This window comes from Watersipora subatra, chromosome 5 (assembly GCF_963576615.1).
Source record: "Watersipora subatra chromosome 5, tzWatSuba1.1, whole genome shotgun sequence".
Classification (NCBI taxonomy): Eukaryota; Metazoa; Bryozoa; class Gymnolaemata; order Cheilostomatida; family Watersiporidae; genus Watersipora; species Watersipora subatra.
Window position 1 is genome coordinate 49,462,777 of NC_088712.1, and position 26,291 is coordinate 49,489,067.

The window sequence follows — 26,291 nt, forward strand, 5'->3', positions numbered from 1 at the left end:
GTGTGGTAGAGAACAGAGTCACGATGAGGTAAGGGAAGGTGCTGAGAAAGTAGCTAAACCAGTGTCTGTAATGGAAAAGGTTTGCTCTTTTTTAGCCGAGATATCCAGCAAGGGAATGTTAGACAGAGAAGGTCATGAGAAAAAGGTAGCGGAGATTGAAAGAGAGGAAAGGGAGGTGCGGAGGAAGTCGAAAGAGAAATTAGCTAAGCTGAAAGCCAAACGGGAGGCAGCAGTCATGGAGTTAGAAAATGTCAAGGCATTCAGGGTAGTGGTGCAGGAGTTAGCCGAGGTTCAGAGGAGAGTTGCTAGTAGCAGACCTGCACTGGTTGCAGGTGAGGTCGAGCTAGATAGGTCTGGGCCTATGCCAACTCCCAGCTCTGTGGTGCCATCCCCTGTGCAGCCGGTTACGGCCCAGGTGGAGACCTCCCACAGGAAGCCTGTCGAGCCTGCCTCTTATTGGGGAGAGCGAGGTAAAGACGGAAGAGACGGAGATGAGGTTGAGGAGTCATTACTGACCCAACCAAAAGACTCCGGGCTAGTCAGGGTTGGTGGAAGTAGTGTTGGAGATGTTGGTGGAAGGAGTGTTGGTAGTGACAGTGGTCACGGTAAAAGTATTGGTAGCGGCGGAGGTCAGAGTGATGGAAAAGCCAGTGCAGACTGGCAATGGAGCTGGCAGTAGCGAGAAGAGTACACTGATTTATACAACAGTGAGAGTGGAGGATCAGGAAAGTGAGGAGAGTAGTGCGGCCGGGTACGACAGCAGCCCCGGGTTGCTGGGGAGTGATGGTACGTAGGAGGAAGACCTGGGTTAAAGCGTAAGGTAAACTTCACCAGCAAGGTGAGTTGATGAATGAGTCCCAATGTATTTCTGGAAGGTTAGTGGCCCATACAAAAAAGAAAAGAAAAAGGGCATGTTGTATAATCGAGCTGGTGGGCCGCGGGCTACGCTAATGCCCGAGGTCATGGTAGTTACAGGTAGTTACGAGAGGTTACGGGAAGTACGAGAGGTTACAGGAAGTACGAGAGGTTACAAGAGTATAAAGGCGTGAGGAGATTGGGAGAGAGTTCTTCTTTGCATCAACCGTATGTGAGTACACACCGTTTATATAACAATAAGAATAATACACGTAATTAAAAAGATAAAATACTAATAATATAATATTACAATTAAATGACATTAATATTGTTATATTAAATATAGATTAATACAGTACTATTAGGAGAATACTAGAAAATAACCCGAGTTACAACTACTAATACAAGTAGTTCATAAAATAAATTACTCACGTGCTTTGGTGATATGTGGAGTATTCAAACAGGTTAGAAAACATGTCGTCTTTGAACTGGCGAAAACAAAGGTAAGAGTAAGCAGGCGAATAAATAAAGTTTGTCACATCCAGCTTCACCCAGTTGCTCCACGCCCGGTGAAGGTCTGGTCTTTTCTCAGCTCTTGGCCAAAAAAAGGTGCTTCTCAGCTTGGCAGCTGCACAAACACTATGTGGCGCGTTAGTCATGATGACGAATTGAAATAAACAAGTTTAATATGAGAAAGCGTGTTTGCTATTTGCGATAGATCAAACTTGAACTGAAACTAACATTATCTGATCATGTGACTTACAATTCCCGCTATATGGCGCGAAAAATTTCTACAGCATTTTTCAACCATCATAGCGGACCAAAAGGCTCATCATTTTTATCAGAGGATGATATGCAATCGTTCAAGCTAAGCTTAAAAAATTAAACATATTTTTATGCTACGTTTTGAGATATCAGTGCTCAAAGGTGCAGCATTACGATGCCGATAAAATAGACGCGTAAGAACAATAGACATGGTTTTTATCGCAAGCGTGAAGTATATTTGTGAAAATAGTTCGACGAATAAGGATGCATGAAAGTGTAAACATAAACTATCTCGCACACATTTTAGCCGTTTTAGCACACATACGTCACATTTTAGCCGTTTTGGAAAACGAATCCAAACTAGGGCGATCTCGTGTGGCTGCGATTTTCTGTTCGTTTTTAGCTTTTACGAGCTTTTAATCACATTCCCACATATTTGGCACCTACAACACAATAGAGTAAGACATGGCGAATCTTTTGATACCAAATAACTGTAATGTGAATTTTGTTGCAAGTCAACCTTTAAACTCTTTTTAAGCCAACCAAATTCACGCGTTAAATAAATCATGAGCACGTAAATGAACTACCACTCCACTACTACAACTAGCGCGTAGGTACCATATTGTATGGCGTTGTGATTAGCTTACATTGTTGCTTCTATTCGGGACAGGGTGTTTTATGGACGCCCGAACTTAATAAACAGAACAGGGTCCCTCCGGAACCCGTAATAGACATTTTTGTGTATGATGAACCCTGGTTAATCTTGGCCAAAAACCGCGGGCAGGCATATTTCCAGAGATAAAGTGGGTAATAACCTTTATGTAACCTGGTTGGCTTATTTTATATGAAGTATTCGGATACATTAATAGGTTGCTCATCCATTAGTAAGTTGTGTTTGGCCGATAGAATTGACATCTGTTAGTATTTTTGAATATTCGTGCGGAAGACCGCGAAAAGTGTGTCTACCCTGTTGTTTTTGTTTTGTATGAGCGTGGCGAAAATCCTTGAGTTCGTGACCCGGCTAGCCCGTGGTATTATCTTTCATTTTACTGGCAAACTTTCGGTCTACGCACAGTACGTTTAATTCACATAATTCTGCACAGAAAATCGTGCACAAAAAACACGGTACAACAGTATAACCTGAGCAGTTGAAAAATACAGAGTGATGCTGTTCTCATAAAACACTTCCGGCATACTTGGCAACTGACTCAACTGCTCGTATCTCAAACATGGCTCGTATGTTAGTGCTAAAACTTGCTTAAAAGCTGGCTCGTATCTCAAGTTTCTCGTACGTTGGAGCACTCGTAAGTTGAAGTATTACTGTACATATATTCAGAATTTGAAGTTCTGGTTTGAAATCTTGTTGAATCTACCGATAAATACAAGCTCTAGTCTTGTATTGCTAGAAGGTTTGATTAAAGTATTGAAAACATGTGTCATTATTTATTTCTTGCTCCAGCATGTTCATGCATCACAAGTGAGCATATAGTTATACCATAGAACATTTAACTAATTAAATGAACTGTAAACAAAAGCTACATATCATAATCTCGCTTTCTTGGAACTGGGAAAATTATTTTAATAGTTATTCAGCTATTGAAATTGTCGCCAGAGTAATTTTAATATGAAAACTGTATAAATGGAGTAGAGAGACAAACAGAAGGATTAATTTATAAAGCGATGTATTTGTATTCTAATGTCGGCTGCTTCTCGAACTAAAGTATTTTAATGTAAAGTTCACAAATTATGTATTAAATATTCACTTTAATTTTATTGTAAAGTACATTTAGGTTTAAATAATGTAGTGTAAGTATGAACTTCAAAGGTCATTCCATGCCTAGCAACAAGTGAAGGAGAACTCTTTCTGTTCATTACTGATCACTTTTACTCTATTTCCCTTATGCAGTATTCCTGCTAATATTACTACTAGTACATACCTTGTCAGTCTCATGTACTTTGAGAGATAATCAGGCTGATAAAGCACCAAGAAAAAGTATCTGCACAACTGTTTTTAATTAAAAACGAGAAGGCAGTCAATTGATTGATGCAGATGCTACATGTCATTCTACAAGGCTTATTTTTACAGGTTTGAGTCCTGTTGAAAGCATTATTTTATCTTATTCTCAGACTAGTGCTTCAAACATACATGTACAAACGGATTGGCATGGAGATGGATGGACGAACAAATACTGCTCTTAAATAGTAAAGATTGCAGTTTTAAATAATAATTAACGAGATAATAAAATTATCAAAAATAATCACTCCAACAAGAAGGGATAACACTACTCCGTATCTACTAACTTATTACTTGACAGGAAGAACACAGGATGGGATGTACTTACTATAAGCAACTTATTATAATCAATTGTGTATTTAGATTAAGGCAATAGCAAAGCGCTATCAACATCAAAAAGCAAACAGATCGTCAGGTCGTAATACCATTTTTGCTAAAAGAAACAACCATCATAGTCACCTAAATAAACACCAATATTCATTATTTTACAACTAAGGATTTAGTGTAAAAAATATCAACACACAAACACATACAGAATAGCTCATAAAAATCTTTATATTGTGTGTTAGATTGTTATAGTGAAGGGCCTGTCATGCGGTTGATAATGCAGCAATAATGATGTTTTCTAAAGGCGTGGTAAAAGATCTACCACAAAGCGTTTTCACTATTCTCTTCTACAAAATGCAAAAGAAAAATAAAAACACTACAACAAACTTCATAAGAGTTTTCATATTTCATCCTCAACTAATAAAAATAACAGTACTTGTTTGCAGTTTAACGTCAAGTAACGGTGTATACATGTAGTTGGTGATAATTCAATTTGGTGATTTGATAAGTAAAGATAATTTCCTTATAAGTAAAATTATTATTGTGATACATCCATTTTTCGTTAAATGAAGGCATTAGACCAAGATATATTCATAGGAGATTAAAAGGTCAATATGAGAACAGTTGTTTTAACCGAAATAGAGTTTTCTAATAGGCAAACAGTTGTAAGCTAACAGTTGGCTAAAAGCTTTATGAAAAATCCATTAACTAAAGCTAATTTATTTTATATTTTCAAACTTTTTATATGCAATTCTTTTATATTTACGTTACTAATAGAATAATTTTTTATTAAGAAATAATCCATCAAATGCTAACAGCTTACACAATTATATCAGAACATTTGTTTTTGTAAAGACGGGCAAGCATTAAATAAATCTTTTTAAATTGTTCTTTTTTAAATAGGCGTGAAATTTTATATTTTGGCAAATTCATACAGTGTTGTGAATGTAGTTTTTTTACAGTAGGCACTCCTATAATGTTAATGTATATCTCATTTGTCGTAAATTCCACATGACGAAAATATTTATGTGAAGTTTTGCTTGATGCTAAGGGAAAAAAGCTATATAGCGTTGGGTGACAAGTCGGTAAAAGATCTCAAATTTGATTTTAATAACTATAATCTTGTAGTTCGCCTTAGAAATAAGCTTTATCTTTTGCCACACTTGGGAAAGAAAGCATTGTGTATGGTCTATTATATATGCATACCTGTACATTTACATGGATGTACAGTAGGCGGTTTTATAACGTATGCCTCTTACAATGTAATCTCTAGATAGCGTAAAACGTTCATGCTAAGGTTTTCTTTAGTACTACATGAAAAAACAATTATAACATAAAGTGTAAAGTCAGGACGACTTCTGAAATTTGATTGGAATGGTAACATATCTTGCCGTACTTGTAAACAAATTTGGCGGACATACAGCGTTGTATTCATTATACATACAACTATTATATATACAACTTCTGTGACATTTTAATTCAGATTGCATTCATTGCATTTGGGCAAAATACAACGCGTAGAAGCTTGCTCTCCTAAAAATATATCTGAACGTTAATACCGACTAGCTCAGCAGTGCAGAAAAAAAGCTCAGGTCAAGAACCACTGTGGAAGGTGCTGGGCAGCCAAAGGAAAATGTTCATTTTATCAAAAGCAACAATCAGAACACAATTGGCCGAGCAAACGATGCCAATATTTTATTTCAAAAATACAAATTTTTGTTTCTGCGTGTACCATAATTATGGTTCATTTATTTCATTTGTTCTTGAATACATATTTATAGCGTTTGATATATTATTACCATATAACGTATAAATTTACAGATTTATAGCATGTTGTTTGATAGTATCTTTACAATTATCTGAACTCGGCTTACGTTGGATCGACACTCATAAATCCTCTTCTATTGCACACAAAAAGCTACTTTTTGCTGCAAGCTGTAGCAAACATTAATGAATCTAATGAGCCTTTATGTAATATTGTTAAATATAGTTATAAAATAAAAATATGCTCTCAAATTTAGAGTGCAATTTAAAATGAAAACTCTACCAGATTGCACAGCAGGGTGCAAGCAATAATATCATTGCAGGTTTTTTACAAGCAATAAATATGAACTGATAAAGATATTTGTTGGATTTCGAATGCATATGTGTTTAGAGATCTACAAAAAGTTGGAGGTGTTAGGATATAACAATATGCTATACAAGCAATTAAGCATGCATTTTAATGATAAATTTGCTATACTTGACTATAGATATTTTAACATGCTACTTTGGAACTAATGCTTTTTGCTATTAAAGCCAAATTGCTACCAAGCCTCTGATTACATGAGCTGGATATATTTTTTTCATTTAATTGTGCACTCAGTTCAGTATTCATGTACTGATAAATACAAGTATCTGAGAGAATACTTCAGATAATTGGCAAGAAAGATATTTCAGCTGCATATTTCTACACAGCTCCTTTGCTTTACCTCTACAAGTAGATACATTTATCCTACCATTGTGTATTAAAATATGGCTACTCTAGCCAATCAACTGATTAAGCTGGCGCTGCCAGAGGAACAGATGGAGCTGCAGAAAAAAACTGTTGGAGCAGCAGATGGAGTAGCAGAAGGAAAAGAAGGAAGAGAATGAACAGCTGATAAAAATATTAACACGATTAATAGAGAATAAAATAGGGGAACAGCTACTCATAGTTCTATTGTTTTTGATCCAAACATAGATCCGTAAAAAATATGCTTATTACGCTTCAGGGTATCTAAAACAGCTATTTCTATCACTGATGACAAAGTATAACAGATTTTTCTGCCGAATCAATTCAAAGTTATTTACAAACAGTTAATGGATTGGTCTGATCAACTGAACCTCAAGAAAGAAATCAACAAACTTTCAATGGATGATATTGAAGCATATACAAGAAGACACAACGCAACCCAAAAATATTTATTTTTAGAGAACGATATTGTTACTAGAGCAGTATATGAGAAGAAATACAGGAGAAACAATTCAAGAACTGACAGCAAGAATTAGACACGATGCTACAACTTGCAACTTTGCTACCATTACTGATGCTCAAGATGAAGCTTTACGTACAATATTCATTTGCTCAGCTGAAAATCAAGCAATGTTAAAGGCTTTTTGAAACTTAATGAGGAAGAGCTCATTCTCACCAGAGCTGTTGACATTGCTATGGAAATAGAAGAATCAGCTAAGGTAGCAAAAAACAGTTTATCATCCAACTAATCTTGTGAGAGTTGTAAACAAGAAGAAGACGACAACTGAAAAGCCTACAACGGCTTCTGAGGATAAAAAGGTATGCAACAGATGTGTACAACCAAATCACAAGTCAACTGAATGCAGATACAAAAATACTACTTGCAATTTCTGTAAGCTTACCAGACGTCTAAAAGTAGTCTGCCAAAAGAAGCAGAAAAGTGCCAAGCCCTGAAATTGGTAAACACAGTACAAACTGTTGAAGCCAATACACAAATACAAGAGAACTCTGTTTATAAGGACATCCAATCACTTTGGAGATGGAAGCAAACACCAGAGCAGAAAATAACTACCTATCATTTAATAAATGGAGAAAAATAGAAAGTCCAACACTCAACATATCCAAAATTCAATATGAGTCAGCAACCAAAGACAGAATTGACATCTTAGTGGTTTGTCTTGGCAACTCTAAGATCAGTACCCATCAACATGAGAAGCTACTAAAGTTTGTTGTGAGCAAAGTTCTGAATCTTAACTTTTGGGAAGATATGGTATATGACCACTTGCAATCTCAGTTGGTGGACTGAAATGTAAACCAAAATCACAGGGGTTACACAAGTCACACCAGATAGAAATCTACAAGCAGCTTGTGAAAAACTCACTACAAAATTTCCTGATCGCTTCTAGCCTCAACTGGGACATTTAAAAGATTTTGAGCTGGAGACAAACTTCAAAAAAGATGCGAAGTCTGCAAGCCTAAATCATTACCGTTTGCTATTTGAGTGGATCTAGCACCATATATTTCAGCCACGTGCACCACGCATTACTACTGCTTTTTGCGGCTCTAAAAGAAATGATTAGGCCAGTTAGTTTCTGTTTGGTTGAATGCAAGGCAATTTATTTTGTGTCAAAAAAAACAATTGACGCTTTGTAGTTTACTGGTTTAGTAATTAATCTTTATTACTTAAAAAATAGATAACTTACTATTGATTGCAGTTGTAAAAAAGAATTCTTTTTGTACACTTGTGATGTTTGAAAATGAATTTATTTTTAGAAAGTCAAAAAAGGGCATGCCCTGGTTAGATAAAACTATATACAGGAGGCAATGCACTTAAAATTTAGGTGTAGATCAGGCTAGAGGGCTCTACTGGACCAAAGTCTCCCTTTCCCAAGTGAAAGGGCACTCAGTAAAAGACTAGCTACAATACAGTTTACTCCAGGCATGCTGTCAGATGTTTTCAGCATGATGAAAATAAAGATTAACTTATTGTTTGTTTTATGTAACACATTCTGGAATTCGTCTCAGAGATACTTTGGCAAAATATTGTCATGTTTGAAAGGGAATTTATTTTTAGAAAGTCAAAAAAGGGCATGCCCTGGTTAGATAAACTATATACAGGAGGCAATGCACTTAAAATTTAGGTGTAGATCAGGCGTAAATCTTGCTTAACATTATGATCGTTATAATAATGTTAAGCAGGAGCTCAGAATGACATTATTTTGATGAGTGAATAGCTTAATGATACATTACCAAGCAAATGTTTTACTGGTAGATGCAATGGGTGATGGCAACAAAATTTGTTGTCCCACGCTAGATAAGATGAGCGTTAAAACTGTTCTGGAATATGAGAGAGCATCAGGATCAATTTTTGGTTATGTCAAATTGCCTGGCCATCCTCCTATTCCAACCAATAAGCCATTAGTATTTATGCTCTATGGTTTATCTAAACGATGGAAGCAAACGGTTTCTTACTATTAAACATGTTATAATTTGATGAAGCTGCTTTTTGAAATAAAACCAATTTTATTGTGTAATGTCCCAGCTTTATAATGTTTGCTTTTACATCTATTTGTTCAAAATTTTTACTTCTTGCTTTTCTTCCCGCTTCAAACTTCATCCCTAGTAGTTTGCTGCAGTAGCAGTTTGTTTGTTCAGGGCACGAATACTACTCTACTTGAAAGATTTATTTGTAGAGCTAACAGATGAATCTTCACTGGTGTAACAGTGAGGCTCGAGCTTGAGTCTTTGCAGATAATAGTTGATTGTTCCATCTAGACCATACACGCAACATGGTTGTCAATAAATTTCTGATTTCAACTTTAGAGGTTTTATGTAAGAAAAACTAAAATTTGCAAAACAACCTTCGTACTGTACTATGGTAAAATAAATTCATCATATTTAAATCAAATATATTGTTCCGTTTATGAAAGAATGTAATGCATTTTTTTATATTTTGCCAGATAAGCTGATAAAATCAATTTGTTATGTTACAGGTGATAGTGTGAAGGGACAGGTCTTCCATGATACTGTAATATAATATTAATTATAAAGAGAGAAAATGAAATTGGCCTACATATAATCTCAGTCACTTCGGACATGGGTAGTGCTAATAGGGTGATGTGGAGGACTTTCGGAGTAGTTACCACACAAGCCAAAACAGTCGCTTCATGCACCCATCCTGTAGTGAGTCATAAGAAACTTTACTTACTAGTTGATGTTCCACACATTATCAAGAACCTGAAGTCAGCTCTAATTAGAGATTACATTATTTTTAATGGCAAGTTGTTAGTTCAAAACCCATCATTAAACTAGCCGAACTAGATGAGAAAAGTGTTTTAAAGTTTGCATCAAAGCTTTGTAAGGAATTTTTAGTGACTTCTCACTTAGATAAGATGAAGGTCTAACAACCATGTCTTTTCCAACAGTGTGGCTTATGGGCTAACCACAATGGTTGAGCAAGATATTATGCCTTTAGAGCTCATTCCTACAGTTAAGGCTATCTCTGCATTTGTGGCCATGCTAGACATAGTAGACATGCTGAAATGACTTTATCAAAGTTCAAAATCCTTAAGTGTCTGGCGACCATTTCTTTTCTTAAGGATGTCCAGAACAAAGTAAAGTTGATGACTATAGGAGCTGGAAGATGGAAGCTTGTCCAAGCAAGTAAACTGCTTTGCACCCAATCAGTTCTGGAGTTAAAAGATGGGGTCTAATCTACCGAAAAGCAATATCTTATGACAGGTAGACTTACTCGGGACTGTCTTGAAAATCTCTTTAGCACACTGTGATTAAAGACTCCAACGCCATCACCGTTAGAATTTTGTACGCTGCTAAATATTGTGGCCACTAGTCAATACTTGAAAACTTCTATTTATTCTACCTATGACGAAGACGACTCTAGTTATTTGGTTGACTATTTAATCCTAGTGCGTAGCCAGCAAGATGATAAGGATGAACATTTTGATGGGTCTGAGTGTACTGAAATGGTTATAAGTAGTGAGGCAGTCAAGAGCTCACCATGGTGGAGAAATTTTCCCTTTACTATCTGTCTGGGTATGTGCTGAAGGCCATTGAATCATGTGCAGACTGTTCTATGATGACGGCACTAAAGGAACCTGTTGCAGCTCTTACAGAGGTGTCCTTACAAACCATTAGAAAAAAGTATTGTGAAGGATCACTGAAGCACCCAACACGACAAGTGTTCACGACGTTAGAGTCTGTAGAGAAGGTTTTCAGACAGTGTGCTCCAGCACTTGATGAAACCCAAAGTTCACTGATGGACTTTTTGTGAAAAAAGTTGACACAAGGAAGCTTTGAGACAGGAGCAGCCTGTAAGCACAACACGCTAGAACTTATCATTAAGAAGTACTTACGACTTAGGTTTCACATTTATTGTGAAGAAAAGACCAAGTTAGCTGTGGGAAAATCTAACATACACATGGATTCGAAATCCATGGCTGTGTGTGATCTGGTGAAAAGTGTCCGGTAATTTTTTCAATTCAGTATTGCAAATTTTCTTTGTTTATGTCTATGTTTAAATATTATATATATATATATTAATACATTATATATATATATAATATATATATTATATATATATTATATATATAATATATATATGTATTATATATATAGACTCGCTATATTTGCCTTAGTAATTACAGTGTTACTTTTTTATGTTTTATAACTTTATGGATATTTTGTTTGTATTTTCTAGATGAGCGCATGTATCTGAAAACTGAGTTTTTGGTTTTATTACTAAATATGCAAAATATTTGAAAATTGAATATTGTACATTGCATATTTTTGTAAGATGCAATATTTTTATACTATATCATAAATTTGATAGATGTACAACCAGCACTAAAAGTCCCTTAGTCAAATAAGTAGAATATGTTTCGGTTTTTCTAGTATACTGTTAAAATTGTGAAATCAATTATATAAAACCCCATAGATATAATAAACCCTAGATATGTGAATAATCAAAATAAGTGAGGTTTATAAATAGCACGTCATGGTGATGTGTAGAGTAAATCAGCTGATCTATGAATTTCTATTGACATAACACTAAAAACTGCACAAATTTTCCATAGTTTGTGCATCTGAGACTGCATATTTTATTGAAAATATATAAAACTGACTTTGGATAAGAAAGGCAAGAATCTTACACACATGGTAATAGATAATACTATTGATTTAGAAGCTTCTATATCATTGGTAATACAAAGAGGGACCAAATAGAAATTAAACTAATAACAAACTAATAAATCGAATGAGATTTAGAAGCGGTTAATTAAGCTGGACCACTGTACTAAACACCCATTAGACATGACTGAAAATAACTAGACGAGATAGTTTTGGTTGAACTAGATTCCTGCTTTGAAGCAGCATACTGTATTCTGATTTTAATATAGCGATTTACTATAGTTTTGAGTAGACTGGTGGCATGCACTGCGCATGTGAAACCTTGATTGAGGTTATGTAATAAGACATATGTTATTGTCTGTGATGTTACTTGTTTAATAATTCTCTGTGTGATGCCATAGCTCTCCACGTGTGAACATAAGCACTTTTCCGCAGCAATACATGTTGACCGCAGCAATGGGGTTGACCTCACCAATCCTGCTCTTTTTTAACTGAGATTAGGGTTATGTCATCACTACTTCTACTTCCCACTATTTCTACATCGGTTAAGAGCTTGATACAGTCATCACATTTGAGTTAGCTTATTGTTACGTTTATGACTTAAAAACTAGTATGACAGGCATGCTTTCACAACTAAACTCATTGCTCAACTGAAGGCTCTTTTGCGGTGATGCACATCACTGTGACACAACGTCATGAAAACAGTGGCCAATTATATGCCTCACTTTTGTTCATTGCAATGATAGCTGTTTGCCAATCTAGGGTTCACTATATCTATGTAAAGCCCCCACAGGATAGGCTATCATATGGGTGGGTTTAATGATCGATCTCTGTTAGGATGAACCAGAACATAGCACCAGAACAAAAAATATGCTGAATAAAACCACTTGTAAATTTACAAATATTATGAACAATGGGGGTTATCTTACTGATCTGTTGGTTTCATTTTTTTGTCAAATCAAAATAGTTGCTCAATATTGTCACAGCTATGATCAGTCAGTTGCCATTCACAAGCATAAATGATATTAATGTAGGGGCTTTTATGTCATTGGTGAAATTATTATTTTGATTTATCAGATACTAAAATAATGTTTTGGTTGCTATTTCTGCTGCAAATCTGCCAGTGTAGCCAAAGCAAGAAGTTGGAGACATCTACAACTTATAAGGTCAAAGTATTTCTCAAAATGTTTGCAATTTATTTATTCGAAAAACGAATTTTACCAAATATTTGATATATAATTTTGGAGTTATCTTTTTAAACATCTAGGAAAGGAAAACTCCCAAAATATAAGAAACGCCAACAAAAAGATTCGAGAAGTGGAATATTTGTGGTTAAGTAACCCTAGCTACTTTTTAAAGTGGGTTTTTGGAGGGTGAAAGTTAGTATCTCAGTGACATGTTATCAATTGGAGGCGTGGCATTTCTGCCGCCACGGCTAACTATCTATGACGATGTCATCTAAACTCTCATAATCGTAAACTCAGCAGGTTACTACCAAAATCAAGATAGCTGCACAAAAAAACGAGACACAATTTTAAAATAAGTCTATGATTTAAGACCACAGCGTAGCGAGTAAAATAGACAACATTTCTTGCGCGAGTATTTAATCAACTTGCTCTGCGCCCGCTGGTAACTCCGCCTGCGTCGTGGATAAGTTATTGATTGCTGCGCGCATACAAGGAAGCTTCATACTGTAGTTAGTGATTACTAGTGAACGGTCATCTTATGCGCGACTGTTGGATTTTACTAGCGCTTTTATTCACTTAGCTTCAAACAAAGGAAACGTTATCTAGCCGATCATCGTTGGATTATTTTGTTCATCAATAGAAATAGTTGATGAAGCTGATTGCTAGTGCGAGTGAGTAAATTAATTATCTCTTGCAGATTATAGTAGTAGTCTATAGATTGACCTAGTTTCGATCGAACCTACGCGTCCCTCTGCCGTCACCGAATTTTGTTACCGTATATCGGTTAATAGTTCATCGCTGTAAATCTTTAGAAAATGAGCGATCAAAGGCCAATGCGCTTTATACGTAACTACGGTTTATACTGTCTTTAGCAGTTAGGAATCAATATATTTTCATATTGAATATCGTGTGAATTTAGTTGAGCTTGAAATATGAATCATATCTGCTTCGAACACGTTTTTAGTAAACATTCACACTTTATTAGTAAAGTTGCATTTAGTTTTATAGATGTAATTGCCTAATTGGTGGCTAATTGCCTAATTGCACTGGCTCATCATTTGGCGACATGATTGAAAAAGGACATGTGCAATTTAGAAACTGTTTTTCATGTCTTGTTACAACGCCTGTTACTAAAAGATCTCTAGGTGCGCTTTCAAATTGTCTTTGCATTGCACTGTTTCGTGCTTGTGTAAAACTGTATTTTCATTAAATTCACTCATTGTCGTTATAGTCGTGACGTACTAGACCTAATTTTTTAATATATGTGTGTCCCTGTCCGTGTTCTAGCTCTTTATGCTATGGATATTTTCAATATACGTACATTGTACTCAAGGAGTTTTTTTCTGGATCTGCTTCATTAATAAAACGAAATTCGACCTAGTGTAGTGCACGTTGTTAGGGAAAACTGTCACGGTTGAAAAGATTTATTCTTATGATTTCGAGTCAATTTCACTTTGTTTCCTATGCTTGTTAATTGAGTACAATATTGGCTGACGGATGCCAATGACAACAGGGCTTCATGCAAACAACTAGCTATATGTGTACACAAATTTTCTAATTTGTATCTAACAAATAGGTATATGAAAGTCACTAATAGAAATTAAAACTGAAAACTTTTAGGTCGGAAAAATATTTTTTCCATAGTTGAATATTTTCCATGAAAATTCCATTCTTTGAGATTCTCTGACAACAACGCTCAGTGTGTTAATAATGCATCTCCCAGAACTGTTTTAGCCAGACAAGGACATGTAGATTGCTACATAATTGTAATGACAAAATGTCACAAACTTATTTGGCCTGTGTTAACAAATTATTATATAATATTTTCCTTATATTATTTTTGATTAAAATAAGATTGTCTTCGTAGTACTTGTCACAAAATGCATTGAGTTTGTCATTGTCACAGCCATTAAAATGGAGGTAAACTGAGAGCATTTAAAAATTACAATCGGTAATAACGTTCAGTACATATAAGTATGCTATTTCACTTTTAGTAGTGGCACTGATATTAATAAAGCGATAGACCATACAAGCAGGCTCTTGAATTTTCCTGTCATGAAGTTGGTTCATATAGAGTGAATGACTAATGACTTGCAACTAAACGTTAACAGCATAATTTATGTTCATACAGAGGATTTTATTGTGGATATTTCTAAGCATACAAAAGACTTTCAGTTCAGTTTTACAGCAAATTTTTCATTGAAGCAAGCTTTTTGAACAGTAATGAGGATGATTGACAGCATTCGACATATACATATAAAGTACCTGATAATTACACAATACCTTAAACTGATTGATATATGTAAAATATAATGGTTAGACATGTTATAACTTCATTATGACTAACTTTTTATCTTATTCTTCTTTCTTTTATTCTTTTGATTAAATAACATTCTCATATTCATATATCTTTCTTCTGGATACCATGGCTAGTAGCTCTGTCTTCTAATGTTGTCATGCTGCTGTTGGAGTGACATTCATGTGTTTCAACATAACTGAAGAAATAAAGCAAATAGTGGCAGTGAAACAGAATGAACTATATCATAGTAACAATCATACTACCTATACCATCTGTAAATTATCTGTCATGTACAATGAAGCAGTCTTGATAAACAATTTGTTACAGAAATCAATAGTATTGATTTTTATTTGGACATACCAGTGAAGGCAAATCTAAAACTTATTTTGACTCTAATCATGATATAATATTTATTTCTGTTTCGGAAGTTCACAAAACCCTTCTGTTACATTCTTTTAATGTCATACTAGTAACACATGGAACTAGGCTACCATTATTTATCCGTAGAAAATATACCTTTCATAATTTATGTTTGTAATACCTTTTACATATTTGATGTACTCAGACAATCTCCAAAGACATTTTATGTGCTCAGAATATGATGAACTTTTCATGTCATCAGTCAACTTAGTATAGGTACGACATTACAAGTGGAAACAGTTGTGAGGAGTAACTGCAACGCCTGTACACATCAACAGTGCATATATGTCTAATCTTTTCAAACAAAGCTTCATTATTCCTGTTGTCAGGCATGCAATTAATTATCTCTATTTTTTTATTTTTAGAAAAGATTCTGAGATCGTTAAGTCTGAGTCCATCATCGTAAGAGCTCTGGAAACACTTAAGATGCACCATCTTAGGTGTGTTTATTGTTTTTATTCAATTGTTTTTAGCTCTACACTGAGAGGCTACTAGTATTATAAGTTAGTGTAAATGGCTAGAATCAGTTTTACTCCGTGTAACAAGCTTACATCATTTAATACCTACAAGATGTTGATATCTATGCCAGTCTTTTTGTTAATAGCTGATGGTATCAGCAGATGCTATAACGCTGATAGCAGTTCATTAGATGTCTATGAGAAACAAAGGTGGTAAATGAAGGTGTATAAATGAGATGAATTAATACAATTTCCCGTAGTCCGAGTTAAACTAGTTTCATATATATCTATTTTATCTTCTACTTACATTCATCTTTCATCATTCTTTAATGCAAAGTCAAAGTGTCAATTAGGGCCTAAATGGTTTTTTTTTGTTAAAACTTTTTTAGTTCAGTTTTTTCATATAATTCAAGTTTCACACTTGATTTTTACATATTTTGTATTAAGCATTTAGTTCAATGCAATATGCAGTCGGCTGATATATTCATCAAGTTTTAAGCTGTGGAATGTAGAGGTGGAACGAGACACGAGATGTCTCGAGTATCGACCTGTCTCGTATCGGTCTCGACTTAACTATTGCCAAACTCGAGACAGGAAATAAAACTGAAGCGCCTGCGCACGGTTGTTAAAACATGGCTTCTTGCGGTAGCAACAATTCCATATATTGTAATGGATTGCAGGCAACTGCCTTTAAAGTTATACCCGGTCCGTTACTACCTGTTGCTATTGATTATGTTGGCCACCGAGTCTAATCATGTAGTCCGAACAACGGCCCTGTTAATATATATATTGTAGTGCGGTTCTGTGTCCTTAAAACAGATACCGGGTGTATCCAATTACCCTCCGAATAATCCAATTTAATAAATAAGACTATTGGGGGTAAAATGTCTGTATTTTATCGTATCGTGTCTAAACACCAACTGTCCTTCATAAAATTCGGACCTCTTTTATATACTACCAATTGCGGGTAAAACTTGCCCGGACACGGAGAAACAAACAAAAGGCTGTGTCGACCATAGTCCATGTTCGGTTAATAATGACGTTATTGTTAGTTCAATATAAGAATATACATGTACATGTGTACAGTAATTCATATAATTTCATGAGTACAATTTAAATATAATTCACATACTACAGTTAATACACAAGCAAAACTTAACATTGTTGAAACGATAAGAATGAAAGTGTTATCGTGTGTTCTTTTAGTTGCGGTATTTCTTTGTAGAGCGACGGCTATCGGTTTCATTACACATTACATTAAAAAGTAAGACCTATTCAATAGATGGTAAAAATATGCATGTACAAAGCAATATGTTTATAATAATTATTATCAATCAAGCTCAAAATTCTTAGAAATATATAACTTCGGTATTTTAGAGCTGTTTGTGTCACTTTTGTTTACAAAAACTACATGCATATCACTATTAAAATGTTGTATTTAAATCGTTTACACCAGGTGAAAATTCAATTTAAAAAGAGGTTTATCAGTTTTATATATATAAACCAAGTATGTACACTAGTACTTGTGTATTGAAATCATGGCCAAATGCTCATTATTTTACTGTCTCATGTCTCGAGTCTCGAATTTTTACAAGACAGTGTCTCGAGTCTCGTCTCGAATTTAAAAAACCTGTCTCGTTCCACCTCTAGTGGAATGGATCAAATAAAACACAATAAATATGTGTATAAGTGTTTTACAATATACAGTCAAACATGGATAACTTGCCCACGGATAGCTCGAGCACATGGTTAACTCAAACGTTTTTTTTGGTCCGTTCCCACGTAATGATAAATTGCTATAGATAACTCGAACTCAACACTGTTAACTCGAACTGTTTTTTGCCCAACAGCTACCGAAACAGTTGTTATCGCTTTAGAAAATCACTTTATTCCAAGCCATAAAGGTAAACCTCAACTTTTCGTAATTCATAAGCGTCGTTATTACCTCCATCGGCAAAATATTTTTGTCAACAACTTTTCTAAAGGTTTGGTGAAATTTGATTTATACTGCTATACGATGAATAGCACGGGCTAGCCGGGTCACGCGCGCAAGGATTTTCGCCACGCACATACAAAACAAAAACTGCATGTTGTTTTTGTTTTGTATTTGCGCGGCGAAAATCCTTGAGTGCGTGACCCGGCTAGCCCGTGATGAATAGTTTTCCGACGTTGATTCCGTGTTGAATCAACGTTGGAATGTTGAATGTTTAAAACGTCTTAAAAATTGTTGTAATTAAACGTATACGTTGGGTTAGCTAAAAAAACTATTCATCGTTTGACCTAAACACAGAATACGTGTGTACATTCAATAAGTATCCATTCAAAAAGCGTGAGTGATATACAATGTACCGTAAAACCACGCAAAACTTTTAATTGAACTGTCTCGGAGTGTTGCTCTTAATGAATCCCAGGTAAAGTAAGGTAATCTTTGCATAAACTTCAAGAAAATCGGCAAAATTGATCGTGGGTAAAACGCTCAAAAGAAAAAGATGTCTTTTCTTTTGAGCATTTCAGCAACGATCAAGTTTTGCCAATGTCAATCTAAAAAACGTCCTGGCAATAACATCACCTCAAATAACAAACCAATCTCAAGTGATAGAAAAATCTCTATACTTTTTGATAAAACGTTTTAAACTTTACATTAGAAGCATTTAATTTGAAACAAGCCATTTGTGCTTTTGATTTATATTATAGTTTGTATATGTACATGTATCTACTAATAAATAAGTGAATACATGGACTTGTGACAGTGCTCTGATAACTTGGCGCTCTGATAATTCGAACACTTTTGCTCGGTCCCTTGAAGTTTGAGTTATCCGAGTTTCACTGTATATATATATATATATATATATATATATATATATATATATATAAGTGTGTGAATTAACAAGTGTGTAAATTATATGTGTAAATTTTGACATACAGAATAAATATCAGCGTAAATTAGAAGTTATAATGTTGGACTTCCGGATATTTTATATTATCCTATAGGTCTACATATGCCTGTATTAACTATGGCTAATGCAGCTGTAAAAATGTGTAGCAGTCAGTGTTTGACCATCTCATTTCTATAGCGAAACGTCAAATGAGGCAAATATCAGCTTAGTTTCAGTGTATAACAGAAGTTGAAGCTATGGATGTGCCGTAGAATTCACAGAAATCACCTTTTACGTGATGTTTGTTATTATATTCATTTTTGTGTTGCACGCTGTGCAACCATTAATCCTCTCAAAACAGCTTGCAAGCTAAAGAGCTCCACTTTTTGTATCATGTAGCGACCCACATTTGGGCCGCTTCTCATGGAGCACTTGCAATAAATTATTTTGAGATGTTAAGTTTAGTGGATAACTTCAACTGTTCATGTAACAACGCTTATTGTAACTTTATTCAATAGACCTGTAGTTTATTCTGATGGTGTGTTGTTCATTCTATTGATAGTTTTATTTCATCTGACTTACCTTGTCTTGTTTCAGAGTCTTGTTCATACTTCGTTCACTAACAGCACTCACAGTTATATCTATTGTTGGTGGTAAGTTGAATTAAGTCTAAGTGTAATACTCCAGCATTAATAATTGATATAGTATTTGAGTTGCTGTCTGTAGTCCAAATGTGCAACAATGTATTGAAGGAGCGGGTCAAGCTCAGCTTTTCTGAATATAGCCAGTTGTAACAGTCTATCACGGGTATAAACAGAACTCTGTTCTAACTGGATTTTATGTAGTCTTTCTAGATTGTATTCATGTGTACAATGTGTGTGTCCCGCGTTCACACACATTGTACACAAACTCCTACATGAATACATGTAGAAGTGTGTGTATAAAAATGTTACTGTTGCAGCAGAAGCATCCATCCAAATGTTGAGCACAATGATACTGGTACCTTTCGATACTGGTAGAAACCTGGAAATGATAAATCAGTTTTTAGTGTTTAAAGTTTTTAGCGATTGCCCTTAGAAAGAACCAGAAATTGCAATGTTGTGGGTGTGTTTGCCCAGCTATAGCTATTGAAATCTTGGATTGTAAAATTCCACATCATAATGGATTGGACCTCGCGGAGAACCACTGTGCCGGGGCACTGGGGTTGAAAATCACGAATCTAGTGAACTAATGTTAGTAGATTGTTGAGTTGTAGCTGTGATAGTAGTTGATACTGGAACAAAAATACCTTTTTATGCTTTTTCGGATACATAAAGGTAGTATTCATCCTTGTGCTGAATTAATTAGCATTAGTAACAGCTGAGTATACACATACTTTATGCACTGTAAGTTGACTACAAAACTACAAAAAAGTTGGCTACTCAGGGCTAAAGGTTATTATACAGATGAACTTACCTTGTCCAGTTGTTTCATATAATGACTTGTTCTTTTGTAATTGTAGGAAGTGAAGTTGATATCTCCGTAGTGACCACAGGGTATCCCTCATTCTACAAAGATGAGTCGATAACTCTAACATGTACCGCTAGTGGAGATACAGATGTTACTGGTGTCTACCTGGTTAATGGTACCAGTGTGAAAGGCGATAGGACTGCTTGTACAATAGATATTCATGATCAAACATGGACACCTAATAATGGTCTGAACATACTAGGATTTTCTAGAATAGATGAAGCTTACTGTGATGCTGCAGCTGCTGCTCCTACGTTCATCATCACCGTAACAGGAACCGTATCAGATGATTTCCTTAGTGCTAACTTTAGATGTTTCGCTGACTTCACACCAATAATTCGTGTCAACTCTTCATCAATTTCTATCTCCACTATTAATGGTGAGTTGTACTGATATGCCTTGATATTCCTTTTCACTAATGCGTGTTTTGAATATGCCATAAGAGCAAGTTGCTTCTCGTCCTGCTTTCTATGTCCAGGCTGTTGCATGTTGAATAAGGTATAATATGTTATAAGTCATTGAAATAGTTTCACAGCTAAAAACATTACAGAATATTCCGTAATTATAGGCTTAATGATGCATAAGATCAGATGTTATGTCATCATGGAGTGATACACAGTATCATTTACTTCAACTGAAACTAGGTAAAGTTAAAACTTAATTGCATATGGTGTAACTTTCATTCTTAGTGTTTTTTCCGAGTTTTCAGCCTCTCAAGTCTTTTGCAAGTCGTTAATGTTTCCAGAAACTTTGAATGCTGAATATTTAAATTTTTCAGATTAAAATCGAATATCAAATAACAAAATCAAATACGCCTAAAGCATTATTATAATGTACCGTATATCCCTGCAAATAAGCTCATCTCGTGTATAAGTCGACCCAAAAAAACTGTTCAAAAGCATTATTATAATGTACCGTATATCCCCGCAAATAAGCTCATCTCGTGTATAAGTCGACCCAAAAAAACTGTTCAAAAATCAGTAAATTTATCAAAATTTGCATATAAGCCGACCCTGTAACACGCATATGTACCTATCAAAGTAAAAGATTGCGGACATGGTGTGACTTGTATGCGTAGTACAAAATGGTTCTCATTGGTGAATAGTTGCATAATCATAAGTAGTAGCCAATCATGCCCTCGCTTAATCAAAAGGAAATGATCATTGGCTTGCATTGAGCCAATGGAATACATGGAATACAGTGCACCCTCGAGATATGATGTTAATCCCTTCCAAGGCTGGCATCGTATGGCGAAAAAATCGTATGTCGGAGTATAGAAACCATTGTAATTATACAATGAAAAAAGAAGGTAAAAATCGTCCAACATTTTATAAAAATGCTGTACACATTGAAAATTAGTAACAAAATAGTATGTTAACTTAAGTAACAATAGTTACCTACAGTAGCCGGATTGTGTTAAGTGCACCTGGTGATTATAATCTGCAATACTGTAAAACTGTAATTTGTGTACCAAATGCAGATCATACGGTAACATGTTCTTACCTTCAAAAGGTATGCATAACATAAACGTTGAATTCACTTCAATTAAGTTTAGCTTGCCAAACTCACCCTTAAAACCAAGTTTTAGTATGTATTTTGAACTATTTTAATGAATTTCAACTGTTATCACGAAATTTTATCCTTCATAAGTTTCTGTCTTCACTTTCATTATAAAATTTAGCGTGTTTGGTTGAAACCTTTTTCAACCAGAATTTAATAAGGCCGAGCGATGCAGTTATCGAAAGCGGCCTCTCACACACCTGACCATTTAATGGCTACCGAAAAGAAAAATGAAATTTTATTTACCATACAGGTTGTACATACCTTTGGAGTAACGTGACTTTAGCTGGTATATTGTAGCGAATAAAGCAGAGAGGAGGCAAATGGGTATCAATGCTAATTATGTTGCTGTACACTTGAAGATTAATTTAATACGTAATAAAATGGAATTTTTAGCAGGCTAAAAAAGGCTGTCTAGTCCTGTCCAATTTTTCTTCTGGTTTAAAAGAAAAAAATGCTGGTGCATTGCAGAAAACTGCTAGCTAGCTAAAGCTTGTAGAAGAATCCAGAGAAGGTGCTACAGTAGTTTTTCTTGTATGGAATGTGCACAGAATCAATGTAACCATACGTCAAAAGTTTGTACGTATTTATACCCTAGAGGAAAGGGCTTCAACTAGTTTCAGAAAGTAATGTAAATGCGTCAACTATCTTGAGTAGTTAGTTATATGAGTTACATACATACGATGAATTGTATTCACGTAGGAGATAACAAGCCCACCTGCAAAGACATGGTTAAACAAGAAAATAAAACAAAATCAAAAGGAAACAAATAAAATGAATAAAATATGAAAAGCATGCCACACAAGAGATAAATAATATATATTATACATGCATTGTTTTAATGTACCACATAAGTAAATTAAACACTTGAAATATTTCTGCCAATGTGCGGTTTTCTGTATCTTCTATTTCCTCGCCTTTACTAAATGGTTGCTCATTTTGAATGCTGATTGCGTGCATGACTTAGCTCCTTCAAATCTTCAGTCGGAAGCTCTGTCTTGTGCTTGCTTTAATGTAGTTCTTGTTTTAATAATAATTGCAAATGCTGATTGGTTGCGATCATATTCCTTGACAATGTTAATAATAGAGGTGCTTTTTTATTTACGACATCCAACTTTGTTGACATAGAAATCATTTTTCCTTCGTTTTGTAACATTCGTATCGGTCTCAGATTCCATAGCTAACGAATTAAATGTAGATACTTGTAATTATATACGTATGCTGACTTAAAGGTTTATAGTAAAAGATGTAATAACGCTACAAATGAATATTTGATCTCGCTTGTGTATTTTACACGAAATTTTCCACGCGGAATGCTGACATGAGAGAAGTCGATCATCGTGTCTCTTCTAAATGTTCTGAAAATGTTTTCAGCAAACTATATTTCGGTGTCTTTTTTATTTCGACGTGCGTTATGAGCACACCGACCGCCACATTTTAACTCAGGCGAAACTTTTCTCAAAATCGTATGGTGAAATAAAATTCGTATAGCGAGGTAAAGATATCACAATGTTTGACTTCGTAAGGTGAAAAAATCTCGAGGTGCACTGTACATGTAAGGCAAAATCTCTTTTAGCAAAATGTCTTTGGTAGAATATTTCTAACGGTACCAGCGATACTAAAAATGCCATGTCATTTGCCGTGCCTAAAACACAAGTGATCATGTGTATGACCAACCACAGATTGTTATTGCCACCACAGCGTACTATATCAAACAAGATCTGCTTCGTGTGGTAACAATGTGCACACTCTTACTGTCAAAACCAAAACTGGACAGAAATAATCTGAACTTACCGATTCTGTTACATTTGTTTTTCAATGGATCTTCGCATTCAGCTTTTCTTCAAGTGCAAACCATCACTGTTGTTACTTTTGTACAAATTGTAAGTAAAAGGCCACCAGCCGCATGCTTAGCAAGGTTCGAGTTGTAGTTGTTGCAATTAAGTTATCATAATGCCATCTCGTTTGCTTGCAATCAGAGTTGTGCGTGTTTAAGCCGGAACCCTTAATTTAGTAAGCTTTTTTTGCGTTTTGGTATTGGCTTATATGCGGGAATATGTGGTTTTTACAAGTAGAGTGCAATCACTGTGATGCAATCACAAAAGATCTTATATACAACAAATTTTCAAATGCAATTGAACTTTATACATGCCAGAATATGGTTAAACAGTGTATTACGAGTTGGTACCAGTAAATTTTGTGATGGAACATATTCTGTTAACACTTTGTTTAGCAACACCTTGCAAAGCACTGGTATATGATTTCTTTACCGTGACTATTTCTAAAGGCTCTAAAGATCAAAGTTTATAATTTACTATCACTTAATTACTTAATAGTTTGCCGAATGTTTTTTTTCTTTCATGTCCGTCTGAATATTCCAATATTTTGTGTCTAGTTTGTCTGCGAACATCAAGTTTGGTTTGGCCCATTTTCCATTATGGTGAGAATTGGAAATGGGAAGCTTTGGGTGTATATATAGAGGTAGTCATATAGATCTTGAACCAGTCTATATTGGACTCCCTAAACTTTGCATTGACATAACTTCCCTAGATTTATCTATCTTTTTCTTTTATATCTTTGCTTCTTTTGCTTGATTTATAAGGTTCGGCCTCTCTACATTCTTTAGTCTGAGACTCTCCTTTTTACTCTCTCTCTCTCTATTGCAGTAGTTGCTAGATGTCTTTGTGGAGTTTTAATTAATTAATTTAATTCCTATTTTTAGTTCTCTCCTAAGTATGGTCTTCCATTTATTACCATTTTCACTAAGATTACAAAACTTGCCAAGCAAGGTATAAAGCACAGCTTAAAGATGAACTTTTACAAAATGTTTAGAGGTTATATCACCAAGTATATGCATTTTTTTATCATTTGCTACTGCTTTCGATGTTTGAGGTGATCTGATTACCGGGATGTTTAAAGATTAAAATCAATAAAACTTGATCGCGATTAATATGCTCAGAAGAAAAAATACGTCCAAAAAACTGCCACTAGTTTTTATTGTTTTGATAGTTTATATAAGCTATTGTGTTCATGTTGAAGCATTAGTTACATCTATTCTGGTCTCCTTGCAACTATAGACATCATAATCACACTTTCACATGATCTTAGTGTTTTAGCTACGATCAAGTTTGATTGGTTTTAATTCTGAATAAACCTGGCAATCAGATGACCTCAAAGATCAAAAACAATCACAAATGATTAAAAATACTGATACTGTCTGATAAACTTACTAACAATTTTATGCAAGTGCATCTTTAATACAATTTTGACCACTGAACCAAATTATGGGAAGGAAAACTATAGCTGTTTACATATAATGTTCTATTTTGTAGTTAAACCTGAGAACCTTGTAATGAACAGACCAGATAAGATAGTTGAAGGAAAAGAGTTGTCATTCAACTGTACATCTACTGGAGGCAGTCCTGACTCTGTATATGAATATGGTTAGTGATATACTGAGATGAGTCTTTATAATATTTTATAGGATAACTGACAGTACACAAAAATATATAAGTGTATGAGTGTTCAAACCTAAAATTATATACACATACCTCTGCCTCAGTTAGTAGTGGATAAGTTTACATAATAATTGTTTGTCTGTATTTTGCTAAAATTTCCAGTAATACTCCATTAACAATTTTCATGTCCCACAACTTGACCTAAAACACTACAATTTATAACAGGTGGTTTCATAACAGAAATCTAGTACACTTTTTGACCCCTTCTATCTTGTATTACACAAAGTCAAAACGAAAAAATATTGCTGATAAATGTGTCTTAAAGAGAAACTGGTCATTATTGGTGATTATATGAAACCCACTGGGTGTAGCAAGCTTATCTGATTGATTCTATCAACAGAGAGGAGAATCATTCGTAATTAAACATATCCATTCTTCTGACAAACCTCGAAGTTCTGATTGGTTTCTGAATGGCTGGTAACAATCAATAAAAAGTATATGTTGTTAATATAGTGTAGAAACAAGCTAATAAAAGTTTAGGATTGGCCGTACGCAGGTTCAGTAGTAGAAGTGGTTATAAAGAAATATATAGCAAACATATTAAAGCTTATACTAAGTAAAGTTGAAACCAACATTATATATATTCTATATTGTTTGTATATTTTTTGTAATGTCCTAATTTTATAAGCCTTCCTGCTTCGATAATCTGCAATATTCTGATAATATTTTTGTCTCGTGTTTGAAATACCCTCAGATATAAAATTACAAACATTTGATGGAATTTTATGACATATTGTAAACGTTTCATATAACTCAATAATAAAAAGTTGATCAATCGTAGAAGTTTATTTTACTGTTAATAATTGTGTTAGGATGCTGTTGTACATCTAGTCTCCAGTAACAGAAATTTATAGCTTTTATTAG

At 34.7% G+C, this 26,291-nt stretch overlaps 1 protein-coding gene and 1 long non-coding RNA gene across 2 annotated transcripts in view; both read left to right on the plus strand.

The window, feature by feature from the left end:
• Positions 1-15,874: 15,874 nt before the first annotated feature.
• LOC137396235 (uncharacterized) lies at positions 15,875-20,461 on the plus strand. Its single transcript, XR_010978501.1, has 3 exons — positions 15,875-15,946; positions 19,438-19,493; positions 20,342-20,461. It is a non-coding gene; the product is annotated as an uncharacterized lncRNA (long non-coding RNA).
• A 94-nt stretch (positions 20,462-20,555) lies between these two features.
• The window catches only part of LOC137396818 (neural cell adhesion molecule 1-B-like), a 474,203-nt gene continuing 468,467 nt past the window's right edge, over positions 20,556-26,291 (plus strand). The window contains exon 1 of the mRNA XM_068083132.1: positions 20,556-20,728. The gene's annotated coding sequence lies outside the window, so the exon portion shown is untranslated. The remainder of the gene's footprint in view (positions 20,729-26,291) is intronic.